Here is a 20,209-nt window from a genome sequence, read left to right on the forward strand (position 1 = left end):
TGCAGTGAGCAGAGATCATGCCATTGCACTCCAGCCTGGGTGACAAGAGCAAAACTCCATGTGAAAAAAAAAAAAAACCAAATGCCTTTGACAGCACTCAAGTCACCTCTTGAATGCTTTGCTGCTTAGAAATTTCTTTCACCAGAACCCATCATTCTCAGCAAACTAACACAAGAACAGAAAACCAAACACCGCATGTTCTCACTCATGAATGTAAGTTGAACAATGAGAACACATGGACACAGGGTGGGGAACATCACACCGTGGGGCCTACTGGGAGGTGGGAGGCACGGGGAGGGAGAGCATTAGGACAAATAACTAATGCATGTGGGGCTTAAAACCTAGGTGACAGGTTGATCGGTACAGCAAACCACCATGGCACATGTATACCTATGTAACAAACCTGCACATTCTGCCCATGAATCCCAGAACTTAAAGTAAAATAAAAATTTTAAAAAAAGAAATTTCTTCTATCCGATGCCCTAGATCGTCTCTCTCAAGTTCAAAGTTCCACAAATCTCTAGGGCAGGGGAAAAATGCCACCAGTCTCTTTGCTAAAACCTAACAACAGTCACCTTTGCTCCAGTTACCAACAAGTTCCTCATTTCCATCTGAGACCACCTCAGCCTGGACTTTACTGTCCATATCGCTATCAGCATTTTGGGCAAAGCCATTCAACAAGTCTCTAGGAAGGTTCAAACTTTCCCACATTTTTCTGTTTTCTTCTGAGCCCTCCAAACTGTTCCAACCTCTGCCTGTTACCCAGTACTAAGGTAACTTCCACATTTTTGGGTATCTTTTCAGCAGTGCCCCACTCTACTAGTACCAATTTACTGTATTGATCTGTTTTCATGCTGCTGATAAAGACATACCTGAGACTGGGCAATTTACAAAATTAAAGAGGCTTATTGAACTTACAGTTACACGTGGCTGGGGAGAACTCACAGTGATAGTGGAAGGTGAAGGGCACGTCTCACATGGTGGCAGACAAAAGAAGAGAGCTTGTGCAGGGAAACTTCCCTTTTGAAAACCATCAGATCTCATGAGACTTATTCACTATCATAAGAACAGCATGGGAAAGAGAGCCCCCATGATTCAATCACCTCCCACCTGGTTCCTCCCATAACACATAAGAATTCAAGATGAGATTTGAGTGGGGACAGAATCAAACCATATCAGCCAGGCAGTGATGCATGGTGGGAAATGCAATAGGAAGAGGATCTGGGTAAAGGCATTTCTGGTGAATTCATGGCACACCACTTCTAGGAGGGCAAGGAATCAGGAAGAGGGTTGTTACAAGCCATTGAATATACACAGAGGGATTACAGAAGGTCTATGTGGGCTCTGGAGCTGCCATCACATGGGAGGAGAGACTGTGGACTTATCTTCAGGCAAAGCAAGCTTACTGTCTTCACTTAGATTATTTGCCTACCTGAAGTGGATTTGAGGGGCTGATGGACATTATGGAGAGAACTGAAGCCTCCCTCCTCCATCCCAAAATAAGCTACCCTCCCTTTGGTAGAACAATTGAAATCAGGAGGATAGACCAGGAGTACTACAGAGGACAAGCAGAGCAATTCACCCTTCTACCCTCCTTAAAGTATCAGAGAGGGGGGTATTGAAGGTTGTAGAAAACAAGAGTGCAGGAGTTTAGGATTCAACCAGTAAGTCAGTGACCATTAGTCCCATTCCAGGCTCGTGGACACATATTAGGGCACGGGATGCATCAACACAGAGCTGCTTCTGAGAGCTAGCATAGAGAGTGGGTAGGTGGGTAGGGGACCCAATGTGCCTGGGGAAACTGAGTCAAGAGACAGGGAAATGAACTAGGAAGCTATTTTATGTATGCAGGTGTGAGAGAATGAGGGCCAGACACAGGCAGTGGGATTCAGGGCAATGAACATGAAGAATAGACAAGAGAGACATTGCCAAGAAGTCTATAAAGGGCCTGGTACTGGATAGCAAAAGCAAGGACAAGGAAGACATCTTATAGGTTTACACTTTTTAACCCAGAGTCTAAGGAAATATGTTGTTAGTGGTGCCACTGACAAAGACAAGGGAAGTGGAGAGGCAGCTGGTTTGTAAGAGAAGAGAGAGGATTTAGCTTTGGGCAAGGTGACATCAAAGCAGGAAATCTGTGATCAGTGATAGACCAGGGTGAGAGGACACAACTGCAAGAACAAACTGGAGGCCCTGATGAGGCCGTCATCACTTATACTTCTCAATGTGTCCCTTCAACACTTCCACCAAACCACCACTGCCATTTAGTGATAACTTCTTAAAGCTCAAGGGCAGAAGAAACATCATGACCACATAAAAAGAAGATTTGGAAATAACTCATGGAAGCTATTTATTCAAATTAACACATCAAATGACACAAAGGTAGGACATCTGAAAGATGTGGACAGCAGTGAGAATTCTGTGTAAGATATAAACATAGACATTACCTTTATTAAAAAAAAAAAAAAAGAATTGGGAGGCCAAGGCGGGCAGATCATGAGGTCAGGAGATCGAGACCATCCTGGCCAACATGGTGAAAACCTATCTCTACTAAAAAATACAAAAATTAGCTAGGAGTGTTGGCACGTGCTTGTAATCCCAGCTACTTGGGAGATTGAGGCACAAGAATCGCTTGAACCCAGGAGGTGGAGGTTGCAATGAGCTGAGATTGCGCCATTGCACTCCAGTCTGGCGACAAAGTGAGACTCTGTCTCAAAAAAAAAAAAAAAAAAGAAAAAAAGAAAGAAAAAGAAAAAGATAAAGGAAAAAAAAAAGAAAAGAAGAAAACTGGACTGCCACATGCTACTCATGTGTTGCTTTTTGCATTCCTCAGGAAAATGCAACTGTGTATTATTTAGCCTTAGATGTTCAAGAATCTGACTGCCAGGTCCTATCCAGGAAACACTGGAATGACTGTGAGCCTGCTGTTTCCAGGAGTTCATCTGATATGCTAAGTAAATAGGGCACCATCGCACTGTTCTATTCATTCTTACTTTCCGTCTACTCCATTCACTTGGGGCAGCCAATGCCTGGGTGAACATAGCGGAAGAGAAAGGGCAACTTTTCCCTTGAGATTCATGAAGATGATGTTGACTTTGAGTGATACCCTTGAGAGTTGTTCTTGGGAACCCAGTTCAAGATACCTCAGCAGGGCTGTGGTCCCATCAAAAAGCATGACCAGCTGTGAGTCCTCGGGCAAATCACCTAATAACATCCCTCCTCGTCAGGGTTTTTTATTGTAAAATAAGAAGAGGGGTTTGGAGTTCATGGACTCTAAGGCCTTCCGCTCCTGATCATCTATGAGTATAAGAATCTATGAACTTATAATTGTGTCCTAGGAACACTGGTTCTATTTTCAGGAATGGTCAAAGCGACATGTTGCGAATTCTGAGGGGACATGTGAGGACTCGGGTCTGCTTCTGTGCTTTCCTCATACACTGAGGAAGAGGGTTTCACTGTGTGTGTGGGAGGTGGGTACTCAAATGCCAGGCTCTCTGACACAAGTGGAGAACATGAAGATGAACAAGCAAATATTCAAGACTTCATTTCCAGAAAATGAGAGGTTCACAATCCTAGGAATTTCACCACTTTTTCCCTTGAAAATGTTTGGGGTATGGCCATGATGCTTTAAATAGTTTCTCTCTGGTTCTCCTGAGGATTTTTGGTGCCAACAGGAAGTAGCACACAGAAACTGACTAAGAAAACGCAGGTTTTGAGACAAGCTTTGACGAAGGAAACCCCAAATGCATTTTAAATGGACAGTAGGAGGATGTTGCTTCTTTTTGCTCTCTCATATCTGACCCGAGGAAGGCAGGATGCAATGACTCAGCAAAGCCTCAAGAGCCTCTTTCTTACAGGTGATTGGACAATGTAAGGTAATAGCTACAAAACATTCCCATGAATCTCAGGATCTCAGAGTGATTGACTTTAACTGCACCACAAGTTCTGGTATGGTAATTTGTCAAATTGCTAATTAATTCTTGATTAATACAAATTCAATCATACTGTGGTATTCATCACATAATGCCATAATGTACACAAAAGAAAGGGTCCCTGCCCTCCTGGACTCCATTACTCACTCTTCAGATGGTAGAAGGGAGACAGGTTTCCCTGGTACTGGTACACCTTCCTTTAAGAAAATTCAGTACATAAAATTAGAGATTCGGCCGGACGCGCTGGCTCATGCCTGTACTCCCAACACTTTGGGAGGCCAAGGCTGGCAGATCACCTGAGGTCGGGAGTTCGAGACCAGCCTGACCAACATGGAGAAATCCCGTCTCTACTAAAAATACAAAATTAGCCAGGCGTGGTGGTGCATGTCTGTAATGCCAGCTACTCGGGAGGCTGAGGCAGGAGAATTGCTTGAACCCGGGAGGCAGAGGTTATGGTGAGCCAAGATCGCACCATTGCACTCCAACTTGGGCAATAAGAGCGAAACTCCATCTCAAAAAAAAAAAAAAAAAAAAAGAGAGATTTATGAGAGGTAGGAGAACATCATTACAGACATCATTACAGAGACATAGGCTTGGTCAGACTTGCTTTAGTTTGAATATGAATCTCATCACTTAGTAGCTGTGTAAGATTACACAAGAGGGCAGTTACTTAAACTTTTTAACCTTTTATCACTTGTAAAATGAGGATAGTAACAGCATTAGCTTTCAGGATTCTTGTTAGAATTGAATAAGATGCTCCATGTAGCACACTTTGCAGATTATTCTTAGCACTCAATAAATACTGACATCAATGTTTAAATGCCATGAATTACTCTACAGTTTACAAAGCAATGATACCTGTTATCTCATTTAATCTCCCAACAAGGTAATAAAATATAGATTATGATACCGTCAACTTACGAAATAAGTAATTGTGATTGGAAGAGGTTTAATGACTTGCCCTCAGGAACACAGCCAAGGTGCAATGAAGATAAGACTCTATACTAACAGTGTTGACACTAATTTCCATACTCCTTTTTTTTTTTAACTTTTTAAAAAAATAATTATCACAGAATTTTTAATGACAAATTTCACTATGATTCTATACCCAAAAATTCAATAGGCAAGCTACTGCTATAGGAGGTTGTTTTAAAGAAAGATTCTGTATCTTCTCCTCTCTCTGGGCAAAATTTTATGTTAACGATGCCTCCTCCCTTTTTAAAAACACAGGAGGACTTCTTTAAAATATTAGCACTTGATGAGTGGCAGTGGTGGAGGCATCATGAGTAGGGGTAACAACTGAGACTCGGACATCACAGGAAAGGAAGGAAGGATCAGCAGTTCAGCTCTGTTGCTGGTTGGCTGATTCATCTTGAAGAAGTCACTTACATCCCCCAACCTTCCATTTGTCCATCTGTAAAATGAAAGTTATTGTCCTTCCTTCCACTGAGCCCCCACTGCCATTTTCAAACCTTAACTGCGACACTGCCATCTTCTTTCTCTAGTCTCTTCAGCATTGGCCAATACCAAGGATAGTCCCGTCCTCTTAGATTCCCTCAAGGATACCGAGCTCTACAGAAAACAAGCCAACAAAGCCCTTGCGAAGTACAAAGGAGAGAATGATGACTTTCCCTCTTTCAGAGTGGACCAAGTCCAGAGAACTGCAAAAGTGTTGAGTCTGCACTAATATCCAGCTGGAGTCTGAGGGCCCAGGCTCCAACCTGGCAGCAGGAACTGAATGGCACCCCCTCTCCACCTGCCTCACTGGACCAGCTGCCTTTTCATCTGAGGCCCCCATTGTAGCATTCGGAGGAATAAAAGTCAGGCAGCAGGTACTGCTCTCTTGGAAGAACTGCTCTCCTGCAATTTTTTTACATTTTTTGGAGGGTGTGGGGGCAGTGTATATCTGTTAGAGAGGAAGGACAATCCAAAGAGGAAATAGAGAAAGACAAGAGCATATGAGGGTTGTGTCATTACAAATCATCCGATATTAACCTCCTTGCACTATGATAGAAAACTGAGGCTCAGAGAAACTACCTCACCACACCCAGTGGTGTGGCTGGAATTAGACAGTTCCTCGCTCACTCTACAAGGACTCGAGTGCTCCCACCCAGAGCTGTTTTCAGAGCAGCTTGTTGATGTTTGCCATGCATTCAGAAAATGCAACACTAAATCGATCGTGAGGCATATAAGAAAGGAGGACAGTGAAGTTGCTCAAAGAATGTTTGAACTCATGTGCATTTGAAAGAGTTTCAAGACATACTGTTATGGGAAAGGTTACAGAACAATATTTAGAAAGGAGTGCAAATGCTAATATCACACCAATAGTATAAAAACTTTTCCAAGAATTAGGGAGAAATAAGATTTGGCACAAAAGTAAAATCATGTTCAATTCAATCAACCTGAATGAATTTGAAAATGCTCCTTGTAGTCAGGACTCCAGCACTGAGACTTAGTCATTCCTAGCTTTTATTATTAGGCACAGAATGTAAGGGGAATAAATTAGGCTCAAATTTATTATATAAATGTATATAAAATAAGATGCAAAACTATATTTTACATCTGTCCCAGAAACCTTAGTTCTATTTTTTACGTGAGTACAAAGATTTGCTTCATGGAATTTTTTATATCAGAAACAAAACTGAAAATAATTCAAATATTTATGTCCCAAGTTTAAAAAAAAAAAAAGAAAAGAAAAGAAAAGAAAGAAAGGGCAGGAAAGTCACTATGAACATGGCTCCACAGATTTTTAAACATTAAACTCTGAACAAGGAGGAGATGGAAGAGGTTAAGTGTTCAGCCTTGAGGAGTAAGAAATGTTGATACCATCAACATCCTCAGACCTCTGTCGAAAATATTAGCTATAAATCACCAGTTTTCCAGTTTTCCAGTGTTGGGCTACAGATGGTTGACATTACATAATATACTTTTGCCACTCTGTATTGAAATGGAAAAACAAGGATTTTCAGACATTGCAGACAAACTGGATCTGTGTACTGACTCCCTCCTGTAATATTTTTGTATCTAGCATTTATTCCATCTAAGGACTATTCTTTACTGTCACATGGTGCTTCTGAGGTTTCTATGGTTTTCCTCACCTTTGTTATCTTTTATCACTCATTTTGTCAAACAGTGATGGTGGCAGGTGATAGTTGTTGTTTATATTTTAAATATCAATTGGGCTAGATAACAACTTAGAACCCTTTTTTTATCCTACTTTTCAAATTCATTTGTGGAATCCAAAATCTGAGTGCCATTGGTCTAAATCCAACGTCTAACTTCTCTTAGAAGTTGAAAGTCTAGCTTCTCTTTGTGTGTTACATGATAATATTTATTTTTCTGTGTCCTTCATCAGACATGTACGATCATCAATTGCATGCAACCCCGTTTGGCCTATCCCCTCCGTCCTGGTGGGTGTGAACATTCTCTGATGGCAAGCCTCCATATAAGCCCCAAGGATCCAGAGATCATCGTCATCCTGAGAAGCCACATGAACATGATGCCCAGTTCCAGCAGATGAAAAAGTTGACTCGGACATTAACCACTTCAAGGGCGGGGCCCCTCCACTATTGCCCCTCAGGGTCCAGATACAACCATGTTTCTTCTAGCACGATTGGAACCCAAAGTTACTCCCATAATCATAACTCCAGTGAGCTTCATGCTCATGACCATCATCCCCATGGACACCATCTCCAAGGACACTGTTCCTATGCACAACACCACCATGGCCGTGATTTCTTTGATGATGGACCCTGTAACCCACCACCCTATAGCCAAGGTCCCCAAGGTCACCATTGCCATTGCCATGGCCCACCACCTGGGCACTCAGAAGGACGAAGTCAAGGTAAAGGACACTGTGCCTTCCATTGCAAACTGGATCTGTGTACGGACTCCCTCCCATAAGGAAAGGTGAGGTGCTACCACTTCCTGGAGCCAATTTTCCCAGCTTCCCATTGCTGCATGATAACAACCCTCTAAAGCCAGACATTCTGACCTCCCTCAATCTGTCTCTGAATCATGTCCAGGGAAGTTCAAGAGTGAGTTTCCAGAAGCATTCAAGGCTTTTGGACATACATTTCCCAAACAAAATGCAATTCTTTTGATGGGGAAAAATGTATAATAGTTTGAATTAGAATCATAAATTAAATTACCAACACTCATGAAAATCACTGTTCCTTTCACCTTACTTGCATACTCAGGATGAAGCAAAATATGGATGGGGGAGGTCATGACCTGAGATAATAGAACAAATGGAAAGGAGAGGAAAGAGCTCAGTGCTGCCAATTAGTAGTCAATTCTGTCACTCACCACTATATCACTTTAGGAAATCTATACCCCTCAGAATTTCCTTCTTTCCTGGACTTAATGCTAATTCTAGAGTCTCTGTTACCGCTTGGGCTATACCTGGGCATAGCAAGAAAATATGGTGCTTAAACTATTATTATTATTAAAGTGACCTAAATTCTCTCCTAGTGATTGTTTCTAGTCATCTAAATTTCCTTTAGGAAAAGTAAGTTAAATTCAATCATGAAGCAAACAAACCTCTGGCTATAAATTGCAAAGAAGCTTGCTAGCATGAATCATGACCATAAATTCAGGTGCACAAGAAATGTCACTTTATGTTCAGAACAAATTAATTTCTATCTCAGGTTGCCATCCTATTGGGCTAACAGGAAATTTAACCCCAGTCCTTGGAGTTCCCTTGCTCTGCCCTGCTACTTTCCACAGTTGGGCCACAGTTCTAGGATCTCACACAGTTGCCAAGCTGTTCAGGTAGTGGAATCAGGAGGTCAGATCCTTGATCATTGGTCCAACAGTCGTCCCTGCTGAGGGATAGTCAGGACCCTGTTCACATCACTCTTTGAATCCAGTTTATCTGCTACTTCTGTAGCAAACTGTAAATGCAGGAGTGTCTGTACCCTAGCAATGGACATGACTGCCAAGGTGTGGCACATGGCTACTCTCTCCCTGGGATCTTGCAGCCTTCCTGGCTGCATGCCCAGAAAGCAGGGCAGAGGTGTCCTCTGCCTCAGAGACCCCTCACCCCACTGTTCTTCTTATATCTTCTCCCTCAGCTAAGGACTCTCTTTCTAGTCTCAGGTAAGTTCACTTTATTTATTTATAGGGCCAGAAGACTCTTTTTTTCACTGCATAATCTTCTTTCTTTTTCTGTCTCAACTCAGGGCTCGATCATTTGAAACAAGCTAAAAGAATTCAGATTCTCTGTACCTTCCAACTGCAATGGTGATATTCAAAGTATTGCATAACCAATATGAAACAAGCACTGACCAATCAGACCAGAAACAACAATCGATCAGAACAGCCGCCATCCATAAACAACCAGTGTCGCCACACCGGCAGATGCAGCTGAATGTGGCCCTGCAGAATCACATTCCCCCTGGAGGCATGGACACCAGGTCAGCTGCTTGAATGAGGAAGAGAGAAAGGTGAGTCCTGGGGAGGAGAAAAAGGTGAGACCCAGGGAGGACAAAAGATACAGAGGTGAATAACTCAGAATATATCCTCCCACGCAAGCAATGGAGTAGAGTTTAAAAATTTACAAAGTACTTTCATAAACATTGCTTGAGTTAATGACAATATTACCTGGAATGCAGAGGAGTTGAAGTTCTCAATTCATTTCAATTAAGTGCATTCTTCCCATGCACACCCAAACTTATCCATGGATAAGAAACCATTCCTGCGCTAGGAGCATATGTTCTATACTAGAGGTTTTGCACAAAACACTATGGATCATTGTTTTTCTATACATTTTATGTCATCATGGCTAAAAAGTCTATGTATCTTGTTTGCAATTATTCCATAAACTTTCACAGGTGATGTTCACAGACAGAATATAATAGGAGTGTCTCTTCAAATGTCTAAAGCCCAAACTCCTCGCTCTTCCCTAGAAAATTTGTCCCACTTCTTACCATCACCTTTGCTGTCAGTGGCACAACTATTCTTTAAATCCTACAGGCTAGAAATATTTATTGATTCTCTCTTTTTCTTTATCCCCAATAAATTCTATGACAGCACAGACTTTGCTTTGTTCATTAAGGTGACTCCCACATACTAGGGATACAAAAAATGTTTGTTTAATGAGCTGGTACAGTAAACATTTATTGTGACTCTGAAGATTTTTCTGTTTTGTAATTTCATGTTTACTAAAAAGTCTCTTATACAGAAAACATCATTGTATCAAAATAGGTCAGTTGCTGGAACAAACAGACTCAGGGGCCTAATGATGGAGAATGTGATTTCTCTGTCATGTTACAGGTCAATATGGGTTACCAGCAGGCGGCCATCTACATAGTGATTCGGGGTGCCAGGCTCCTTTTGTCTGTAGCTCTGCCTTCCCCTAGGCCTCAGAATTGTCTCTCAGATCCTCTGCATCCAGCCCACATGGGGAGAGAGTGGAGGATCATGAAGGGGGTTTCTGTGGGCCAGGCCTGGAAGGCGCATGCATGATTCATGCTGACGTTTCACTGCCTAGAACTCAGTCATATGGCCACACCTAATGCAAGGGAGATGGGGAAATGAAGTCTGCCTGTACTCCAAGGAGGAAAGGGACATAGGAAGGGAAAATGAGCTGTACAATCACCATGTCTTAGGGAAGAAAGAGGAGAACCAAAGAGGTTAAATTACTTGCTTAGGATCTTACAGTCAGAAAATGTGGGACTGGGATTAGAACCTTGATTAGCCTCTGCCACAGCCACATGCTGTCTTCTTGATGACACTGCTGGTAGACGCTGCCCAGGCCTGTTGCTTTTGTTGTTGTTGAAGAGATGGAGTTTCGCCCTTGTCGCCCAGGCTGGAGTGCAGTGGTGCAATCTCGGCTCACTGCAACCTCCCTCTCCTGGGTTCAAGAGATTCTTCTGCCTCAGCTTCCTGAGTAGCTGCGATTACAGGCACCCACCACCATGCCCAGCTAATTTTTGTATTTTTAGTAGACATGGGGTTTCACCATGTTGGCCAGGGTAGTCTCACACTCCTGACCCCAAGTGATCCTCCTGCCTCTGCCTCCCAAAGTGCTGGGATTACAGGTGTGAGCCACCACGCCCAGCCTGTTTGTGAGCCTTCTCTGGAAACAAACATTCTGGTCAGCCTTGACCACTCCTGTCTACTTCCCCCTGGACAGTGCTCCCTCATGCATTTCCCCATCCTCCCAGGGTTCAGCTTCTGCATCTCTACTTCTCTTCCTTCCTCTCTGCTCAGAACTTCATAAAATCTCTTCCACTCTACATGTTTTCCACACATTTCACCATTACAATCTACTTTCTCCCATGACTATGAACCCAAAGCTATTTGAGTCAGGCAGGGATTCTTAGACACCTTTCCCTAGCATTAGAGGTAGTTTATAAAAACTAATCACCAGGTCCTGCACATATATTACCTCATTCACTTCTAAAAATTACCCTGTTATGATATCATGATTTTCCACCACTTACAGGTGACAAACCTAAGACTCAGAAAGGTTATGTGACCCTGTCTTGCTTGGGATCACATAGGTAAGTAGCAGAGCTAGATTGGAATCCAGGTTGGACTTACTGCCAAGCTTATGTTCCTACCCCACCCCTACAAGGGCCCCATTGACTCTCACTGACCCTTCTCCAGGGACTCTAGGGAGAATCAATTAGCAAGTTGGAGATCCTAACAACAACAAAAAGTCAACCTCTATGTTTGTAAAACTTGAAGACACACATTTACTACAGGAAAACACACGTCTCTAACCTACCTTTAAAACTCCTCTCTCCATATAGTCTAACTTTATGAAAAAGTTTGCTTAGGCTTGGTGAATGCAGAACACTATATCCACTGTAGGGGCAAAAGGTGCAATGCCTTTCCTCACCCATCCTCAGGGTCACAGCTGACTTACCTACAACAAACGACAAGTGAGCAAGAGAAAGCAGAGCATATTTATTTAATCCAAGTTTCCATAACATGAGAGCCTTCAGAATGAAGGCTCAAAGACCCAAGGGACAACTGTCCATTGCTAAGCTTAGATTCCATGAAGACTAGACAGCAGCGTGATCCAACGAAAAAGAAAAGATCCAATAGTAATAGACTATCAGGGAAACTCCGTAGGCCTTCCGTTGCAGTTCTCCATGGCCCCTCTGTGTGGCATTTCCTGCGCCCAGGTGTGGAGCCGGACCCATCTGTCATGCAGATCTTAGGACCTGCTATCAGACAGAGTAGGTTAGAGAATTTATTTTATGGCCAGCTCCTACACAGAAAGGCCTGGATGAAAGGTGAGAGTCATATTTTAGGTTTTATGACTGCTTTGGGGTAGAGGGATTCCCTTTTCTGTGACCCGCCTGTGGGAAGAGGAATTCTCATTTCTATGGCTTGCCTTGGGGGAGGCAGGAGAGTAGGAGAACAAAGAGTGGGAGCAGGTCAGACAGATCTTGCCTCTGAGGCCAGATTTGGCTTCCTTTTGGTTTCTTTCAGTTCAATGGGCTCAGCACCCAAGGCACCATACTGTGGGGTATCCTGTTCTGAGCCCTAAAATATTCAAGTGAACACAGGAATGGTAAATGTACTGGGGCAATTTAATGAAGGAGGATCTATTAGGATTGTGTGGGAGGAGGCTTCAGCTGGGTAGTGATGCATGGGAAGGATTTGCATAGGAAGAGAGTCTGCATAAAGGCATTCCTGGTGAATTCATGGCACACCACTTCTAGATGGGTAGAGAATCAGGAAGAAGGGTGCTAGGGAGCCATTGAATATACACAGAGGGGCTGCATCTATGTCGGCTCTGGAGATGCCACCAGATGGGAGGAGAGACTGGGCTTATCTTCAGGGAAAGCAAGCTTACTGTCTTCACTTTTAGATTACTTGCCTACCTGAAGTGGATTTGAGGGGTTGATGGACATTATGGAGAGAACTGAAGCCTCCCTCTTCTATCCCAAAATAAGCTACCCTCCCTTTTGGTGGGACAATTGAAATCGGGAGGACGGACCAGGAGTACTAGAGGACAAGCAGAGCAATTCACCCTTCTACCCTTCTTAAAGTATCAGAGACGGGGGCACTGTAGATTGTAGAAAACACATGTGCAGGAATTTAGGATTCAACCAGTAAGTCAGTGACCATTAGTCCCATTCCAGGCTCATTGTCACATGTTAAGGCACAGGATACATCAGCACAGAGCTATCTCTAAGAGCTAGCGTAGAGAGTGGGTGGGTGTGGAGAGGACTCAGTGTGCCTGGGGAAACTGAGGCAAAAGACAGGGACATGAACTAGGAAGCTATTTTATGTATGCAGCTGTGAGAGAATGAAGGCCAGACCTGGGCAGTGGGTATTAGAGCAATGAGAATGAGGAATAGACAAGAGAGACATTGTCAAGAAAGACCATTCAGGGCCTGGTACTGGATAACAAAAGCAAGGTCAAGTAAGACATCTGGTAGGTCTACATGTTTTACCCCTGAGTCTAAGGCAATATGTAATTGGTGGTGCCACTGACAAAGACAAGGGAAGTCTTTGTCAGTGGCACCACTAATTACATATTGAGAGGCAGCTGGTTTGTAAGAGAAGAGAGGGGATTTAGCTTTGGACAAAGTGACATCAAAGCAGGAAATTCGTGTTCAGGAATAGACCTGGGCAACAGGACACAACTACAAGTACAGACTGGAGGCCTTGATGTGGCTGTCATCACTTATACTTCTCAGCGTGTCCCTTCAACACTTCAACACCTCCACCAAACCACCACTGCCATTTAGTGATAGCTTCTTAAAGCTCAGGGGCAGAAGAAACATCATGACCACATAAAAAGAAGATTTGGAAATAACTCATTGAAGCTATTTATTCAAATTAACGCATCAAATGACATAAAGGTAGGACATCTGTAAAGATGTGGAGAGCAGTGAGAATTCCGTGTAAGATATAAAGGTAGATATTACTTCTATTTAAAAAAAAGAAAAAAACCTCTGGACTGCTGCATGCTATTCACGTATTGCTTTTGGCATTTTTCAGGAAACTACAGCTGTGTTTTATTAGTCAGTGTTCTCTAGAGGGAAAGAACTAATAGGATATATATATATAGGAGTTTATTAAATATTAACTTACACAATCACAAGATCCCACAATAGGCTGTCTGCAAGCCTGAGGAGCAAGGAGAGCCAGTCCAGGTTTCAAAATGGAAGAATTTGGAGTCCAATGTTCCAGGGCAGAAGCATCCAGCAAGGGAGGAAGACATAGGCTGGGAGGCTAGGCCAGTCTTGCCTTTTCACGTTTTTCTGCCTGCTTTATATTCGCTGGCAGCTGATTAGATTGTGCCCACCAGACTAAGGGTGGGTCTGCCTTCCCCAGCCCACTAACTCAAATGTTAATCTCCTTTGGCAACAGCCTCACAGACACACCCAGGATCAATACTTTACATCCTTCAATCCATTCAAGTTCACACTCAGTACTAACCATCACAGTGTATTAGTCTTAGATGTGCAAGAATCTGACTATTCGGTCCTATCCAGGAAACACTGGAATGACTGTGAGCCAGCTGTTTTCAGACATCCATCTGATATGCTAAGTGACAGGGCACCTTTGCCATGCTCTTATCGTTTTTACTTTCCATCTACTCTGCTCACTCAGGGCAGCCAATGACTGAGCTAACACAGCAGAAGAGAAAGGGCAGCTTTTGCGTTGAGATTCATGAAGATGATACTGACCTTGAATAATACTATTGAGAGTCATTCCTGGGAACCCAGTTTGAGATACCTCAGGAGGGCTGTGAGCCCATGAAACAGTATGACCAGCTGTGAGTCCTTGGGCAAATCACCTAATAACACCCCTTCACGTCAGTGTTTTTTATTGTAAAATAGGAAGAGGGGTTTGGAGTTCACGGACTCTAAGGCCTTCTGCTCCTGACTGTCTATGAGTATAAGAATCTGACAGAGGGAGCAGGAATAAGACTTTAGAAATATCAATTCTAATGTTCTTTAGATTCTAATGTTCTAATGTTCTTTAGAAGCTCTGGCAGGTATAAGCAGGACATGGACTGGAACATATGCTAAATGACAGCAGACAAATTCTATTTCCTTACCTGAGCAAATATTTTACTGAAACTGCTTATATATATCAAAGGAGCCCACAACTTCAGTTACACAGCTTTTTGTATTGAAAGAACTCATACTTTTTGTAGCTTTTATTTCACACTTAATTTAAAATGACTTTTAGCACTAAAATGCCTAGAAGATTTTGCTCCAGACCTATAAGGAAACGTTTAGTTTTTATGAAAAATGACAAGTCAGTGGTTAAACTTCTCATGTCTTTGGTGCTTTGGCCCTAATAGTGCTGGACAACACCACAACCACATGGAAACATATTTTTGGAAGCAAAACTTTAATTTTATATAACGTATGCTATACAGAGCTAAGAAAATTTAAGGACTACTTGTTTTCTTTTTTTTTCTTAATGAAATGGAATCCACTAGGTTGAAGACTCTTGATAGCATGTGCTTGTCTAGCCATTTTTTGTTTTATAAATTAAAATAAAATCTAGTTGTGATCATGGTCATCAAATGGATTTGTTTGGAAAGCTACCTCTTACTTGTGAAATGTTTTTTAAATCAGAGTAACCATAAACTGATTCATTCAGCTTTTCATTAGGTTGTTTTGTTCTTGGCTATAATACTTGTGATTCATGAAGAATTATGTTAACAAGCAGGATAAAATTCCACATGCATTTTATTTCCCAGTGAATTGTATAAACTTTATTTTTATTGAAGGTTGTATGTTAAATCAATATTACATTATTTTATCACTTCTTGAGAAGGAAGTTCCAATTTGAATTTATCATTTCCTTCAAAATGAAGGGGAGTGCTTCGTTAAATAAAAGATTGATGATATCTTTTCAGCCAAAAAAAAAAAAAAGAATCTATGAACTTGTAATTGTGTCCTATGAACACTGGTCCTATTTTCAGGAATGGCCCAAGGGATATGTTGCGAATTATGAGGGGATGTGTGAGGGCTCGGGTCTGCTTCTGTGCCTTGCACATACACTGAGGAAGAGGGTTTCATTGTGCATGTGGGAAGTGGGTACTCAAATGCCAGGCTCTCTGACACAGCTGGAGAACATGAAGATGAATAAGCAAAGATTCAAGATTTCATTTCCAGAAAATGAGAGGTTCACACTCCTAGGAGTTTCACCACTTTTTCCCTTGAAAATGTTCGGGGTATGGCCATGATGCTTTAAATAGTTTCTCGTTGGTTCTCCTGAGAATTTTTGGTGCCAACAGGATGCAGCACACAGACTGACTAAGAAAAATGCAGGTTTTGAGACAAGCTTTGATGAAGGAAACCCCAAATGCATTTTAAATGGACAGTAGGAGGTTGTTGCTTCTTTTTGCTCTCTCACATCTGACCTGAGGAAGGCAGGACACAATGACTCAGCAAGGCCTCAAGAGCCTCTTTTGTTTTTTTTTTAATTTTAGATTTTTTGGAGATGGAGTTTTGCTATGTCGCCCCAGCTGGAGTGCAGTGGTCCAATGTCAGCTCACTGCAACCTCTACCTCCTGGGCTCAATCAATTCTCCTGCCTCAGCCCCCAGAGTAACTGGGATTACAGGCCATGCCACCATACCTTGCTAATTTTTGTATTTTTAGTAGAGACGGGGTTTCACCATGTTGGCCAGGCTGGTCTCAAACTCCTGACCTCCACTGATCTGCCCACCTTGGCCTCCCAAAGTGCTGGAATTACAGGTGTGAGCCACTACGCCCGGCCTCAAGAGCCTCTTTCTTACCGGTGATCAGACAATGTAAGGTAATGGCTACAAGACATTCCCATGAATCTCAGGATCTCAGAGTAACTTTGACTGCACCACAAGTTGTGGTGTGGTAATCTGTTAAATTGCCAATTAATTCTTGATTAATATAAATTCAATCATACAGTGGTATTCATCTCATAATGCCATGATGTACATGAAAGAAAGGATCCCTGCCCTCATGGACTTCATTACTCACCCTCCAGAGAACAGAAGGGAGACAGGTTCCACTGGTACTGGTACACCTTCCTCTAAAGGAATTCAAGACATAAAAATAGAGACTTATGACAGGTAGGGTAGCATCACAGAGAAATAGGCTCTGGAGCCAGACTTGCTTTATTTTGAATCTGAACCTCATTACTTAGGAGTTATGTAAAATTACACAAGGCAGAAGTTAACTCAAACTTTTTAAACTTTTATCACTTGTAAAATAAGATAGCAACATCATTAGCTTTTTGAATTCTTGTTAGAATTAAATAACATGCTCTATGTAGCACACTTTGCAGATTATTCTTAGCACTCAGTAAGTATTGATGTCAACATTTAAATGCCATTAATTACTCTACAGTTTACAAAGCAATGATACCTGTTATCTCGTTTAATGTCTCAACAAGGCAATAAAATATAGATTATGATACTGTCAACTTAAGAGATAAAATAATTGTGACTGGAAGAGGTTTAATGACTTGCCCTTGGGAACACAGCCAAGGCGCAATGAAGATAGGACTCTATACTAACAGTGTTGACACTAATTTCCATGCTCTTTTTCTTTACTTATTCAAAAAGAATTATCACAGAATTTGTTTAATGGCAAATTTCACCATGATTCTATATATAAAAATTCAGTAGGCAAGCTACTGCTGAAGGAGGTTGCCTTAAAGAAAGGTCGAACTGTATCTTCTCTGCTCTCTGCGCAAACCTTTATGTTGATAATATCTCTTCCTCCTTGGCAAACACAGGAGGACTTTTTAAAAATATTAGCACTTGATGAGTGGCAGTGGTGGAGGCATCATGAGTAGGGGTAACAACTGAGACTCGGGCATCACAGGAAAGGAAGGAAGGATCAGCAGTTCAGCTCTGTTGCTGGTTGACTGATACATCGTGAAGAAGTCACTTACATTCCCCAAACTTCCATCTGTCCATCTGTAAAATGAAAGTTATTGTCCTTCCTTCCACTGAGCCCCCATTGCCATTTTCAAATCTTAACTGAGACACTGCCATCTTCTTTCTCTAGTCTCTTCAGCATTGGCCAATACCAAGGATAGTCCCATCCTCTTAGATTCCCTCAAGGATACCGAGCTCTACAGAAAACAAGCCAACAAAGCCCTTGCGAAGTACAAAGGAGAGAATGATGACTTTCTCTCTTTCAGAGTGGACCAAGTCCAGAGAACTGCAAGAGTGTTGAGTCTCCACTAATATCCAGCTGGAGTCTGAGGGCCCAGGCTCCAACCCGGCAGCAGGAACTGAACGACACCCCCTCTCCACCTGCCTCACTGGACCAGCTGCCTTTTCATCTGAGGCCTCCATTGTAGCATTTGGAGGAATAAGAGTCAGGCAGCAGATACTGCTCTCCTGGAAGAACTGCTCTCCTGCAAGTCTTTTAATTTTTTGGAGGGTGTGGGGGCAGTGAATATCTGTTAGAAAGGAAGGACAATCCAAAGAGGAAATAGAGAAAGACAAGAGCGTATGAGGGTTGTGTCATTACAAATCATCCAATATTAACCTCCTTGCACTATGATAGAAAACTGAGGCTCAGAGAAACTACTTCACCGCACCCAGTGGTGTGGCTGGAATTAGACAGTTCCCTGCTCACTCTACAGGGACTCAATTGCTCCCACCCAGAACTGTTTTCAGAGCAGCTGGTTGATGTTTGTCATGCATTCAGAAAATGCAACACTAAATCAATTGTGCTGCATACAAGTAAAGAAATGAAGACAGTGAAGTTGCTCAAAGAATGTTTGAACTCATGTGCATTTGAAAGAGTTTCAAGACATATTGTTATGGGAAAAGGTTACAGAACAATATTCAGAAAATTAACCCATTTATATTAATTACTTAGGTCTACTTGTATATGTGGTACATATCTAGGAAAAGTCTAGAAGGAAAAACACATGAACTGAATGAGTGAAATCTCTGAAAAGTAGAAGTTGGGGTGCAGGAAGTGTGTTTTTTTTTCACACCCTGCTTCATTGTGTTCGTATTATTTGAGCCTTTTCAATGAAATGGTATTCACCTTATCACTTAGGTGCTATATATTTTTAGAGGGCAGAATCCATAAGAAAAATGCACATATTGGTGGTTTTGAATCCTCCTAGTGCTTTACAATATGTTGGATGGTAGGTATCTGCTGCTTTATTTTTTCCTTTTCACTGAAAACTGAAAACTGTTTTGTTCCTGAAACTGTTTTGTTCCCACCTGTTCTAGAGAGGAGAGAAACGAGCCAATTACTATGTGGACTTCTCTGTGAGGAACTGCTCCAGGCACCATTTTCCCAGACATCCCAATGTGAGTGTAAAATATGTCTCAGCCAAAAAATTATCTTGAGAGCACTTATTATCTGCCAGGCATTCTTATAAGTGCTTTACATATATGGTAAATTATTAGCCCTCCCACCACCCTATAAGATAGATACTTTTTTTTTCCAAGATGGAGTCTTGCTCTGTCACCCAGGCTGGATGCAATGGCCCGATCTCAATTCACTGCAACCTCCGCCACTCGGATTCAAGCAATTCTCCTGCCTCAGCCTCCTGAGTAGCTGGGATTATAGGCGTGTGCCACCACCACCATGCCCAGCTAATTTTTTTTTTTTTTAGTAGAGACGAAGTTTCACCGTGTTGGCCAGGATGGTCTTGAACTCCTGACCTTTTGATCCACCCGCCTCGGCCTCCCAAAGTGCTGGGATTACAGGCGTGAGCCACCGTGATCAGCCGAGATACTGAGATAGATACTATTTTTATCACATTTGCAGATGGGAAACCTGAGGCAAGAGAAGTTATGTGAATCATGCTTCCTCCCTTCTAAGGAAAGAATTAAAAAAAAAAAAAACTCAGTTTTAAGTTTAGGTATATATCATATATATTATAAAATCATATAATTTTCATATAATTTCATATATCATATGAATCAGATTAAAGACCACTAAAAATAATAACCAGCTTTTATTTATTTTTTATTTTTTTAATTTTAAGTTCTGGCTACATGTGCAGGATATGCAGGTTACACAGGTAAATGTGTGCCATGGTGATCTGCTTTACCCATCAACCCATCACCTAAGTATTAAGTCCAGCATGCATTAGCTATTTTTCCTGATGCTCTCCCTTCCCCCGCACCCCCCTAGAGGCCCCAGTGTGTGATGTTCCCCACCCTTTGTCCATGTGTTCTCATTGTTCAGCTCCCACTTATAAGTGAGAGCATGTGGTATTTGGTTTTCTGTTCCTGTGTTAGTTTGCTGAGGATAATGGCTTCCAGCTCCATCCATGTCCCTGCAAAGGACATAATCTTGTTCCTTTCTATGGCTGCATAGT

The sequence above is a fragment of the Pongo pygmaeus genome, chromosome 2 (genome assembly GCF_028885625.2).
Source record: "Pongo pygmaeus isolate AG05252 chromosome 2, NHGRI_mPonPyg2-v2.0_pri, whole genome shotgun sequence".
NCBI classification, from domain to species: Eukaryota; Metazoa; Chordata; class Mammalia; order Primates; family Hominidae; genus Pongo; species Pongo pygmaeus.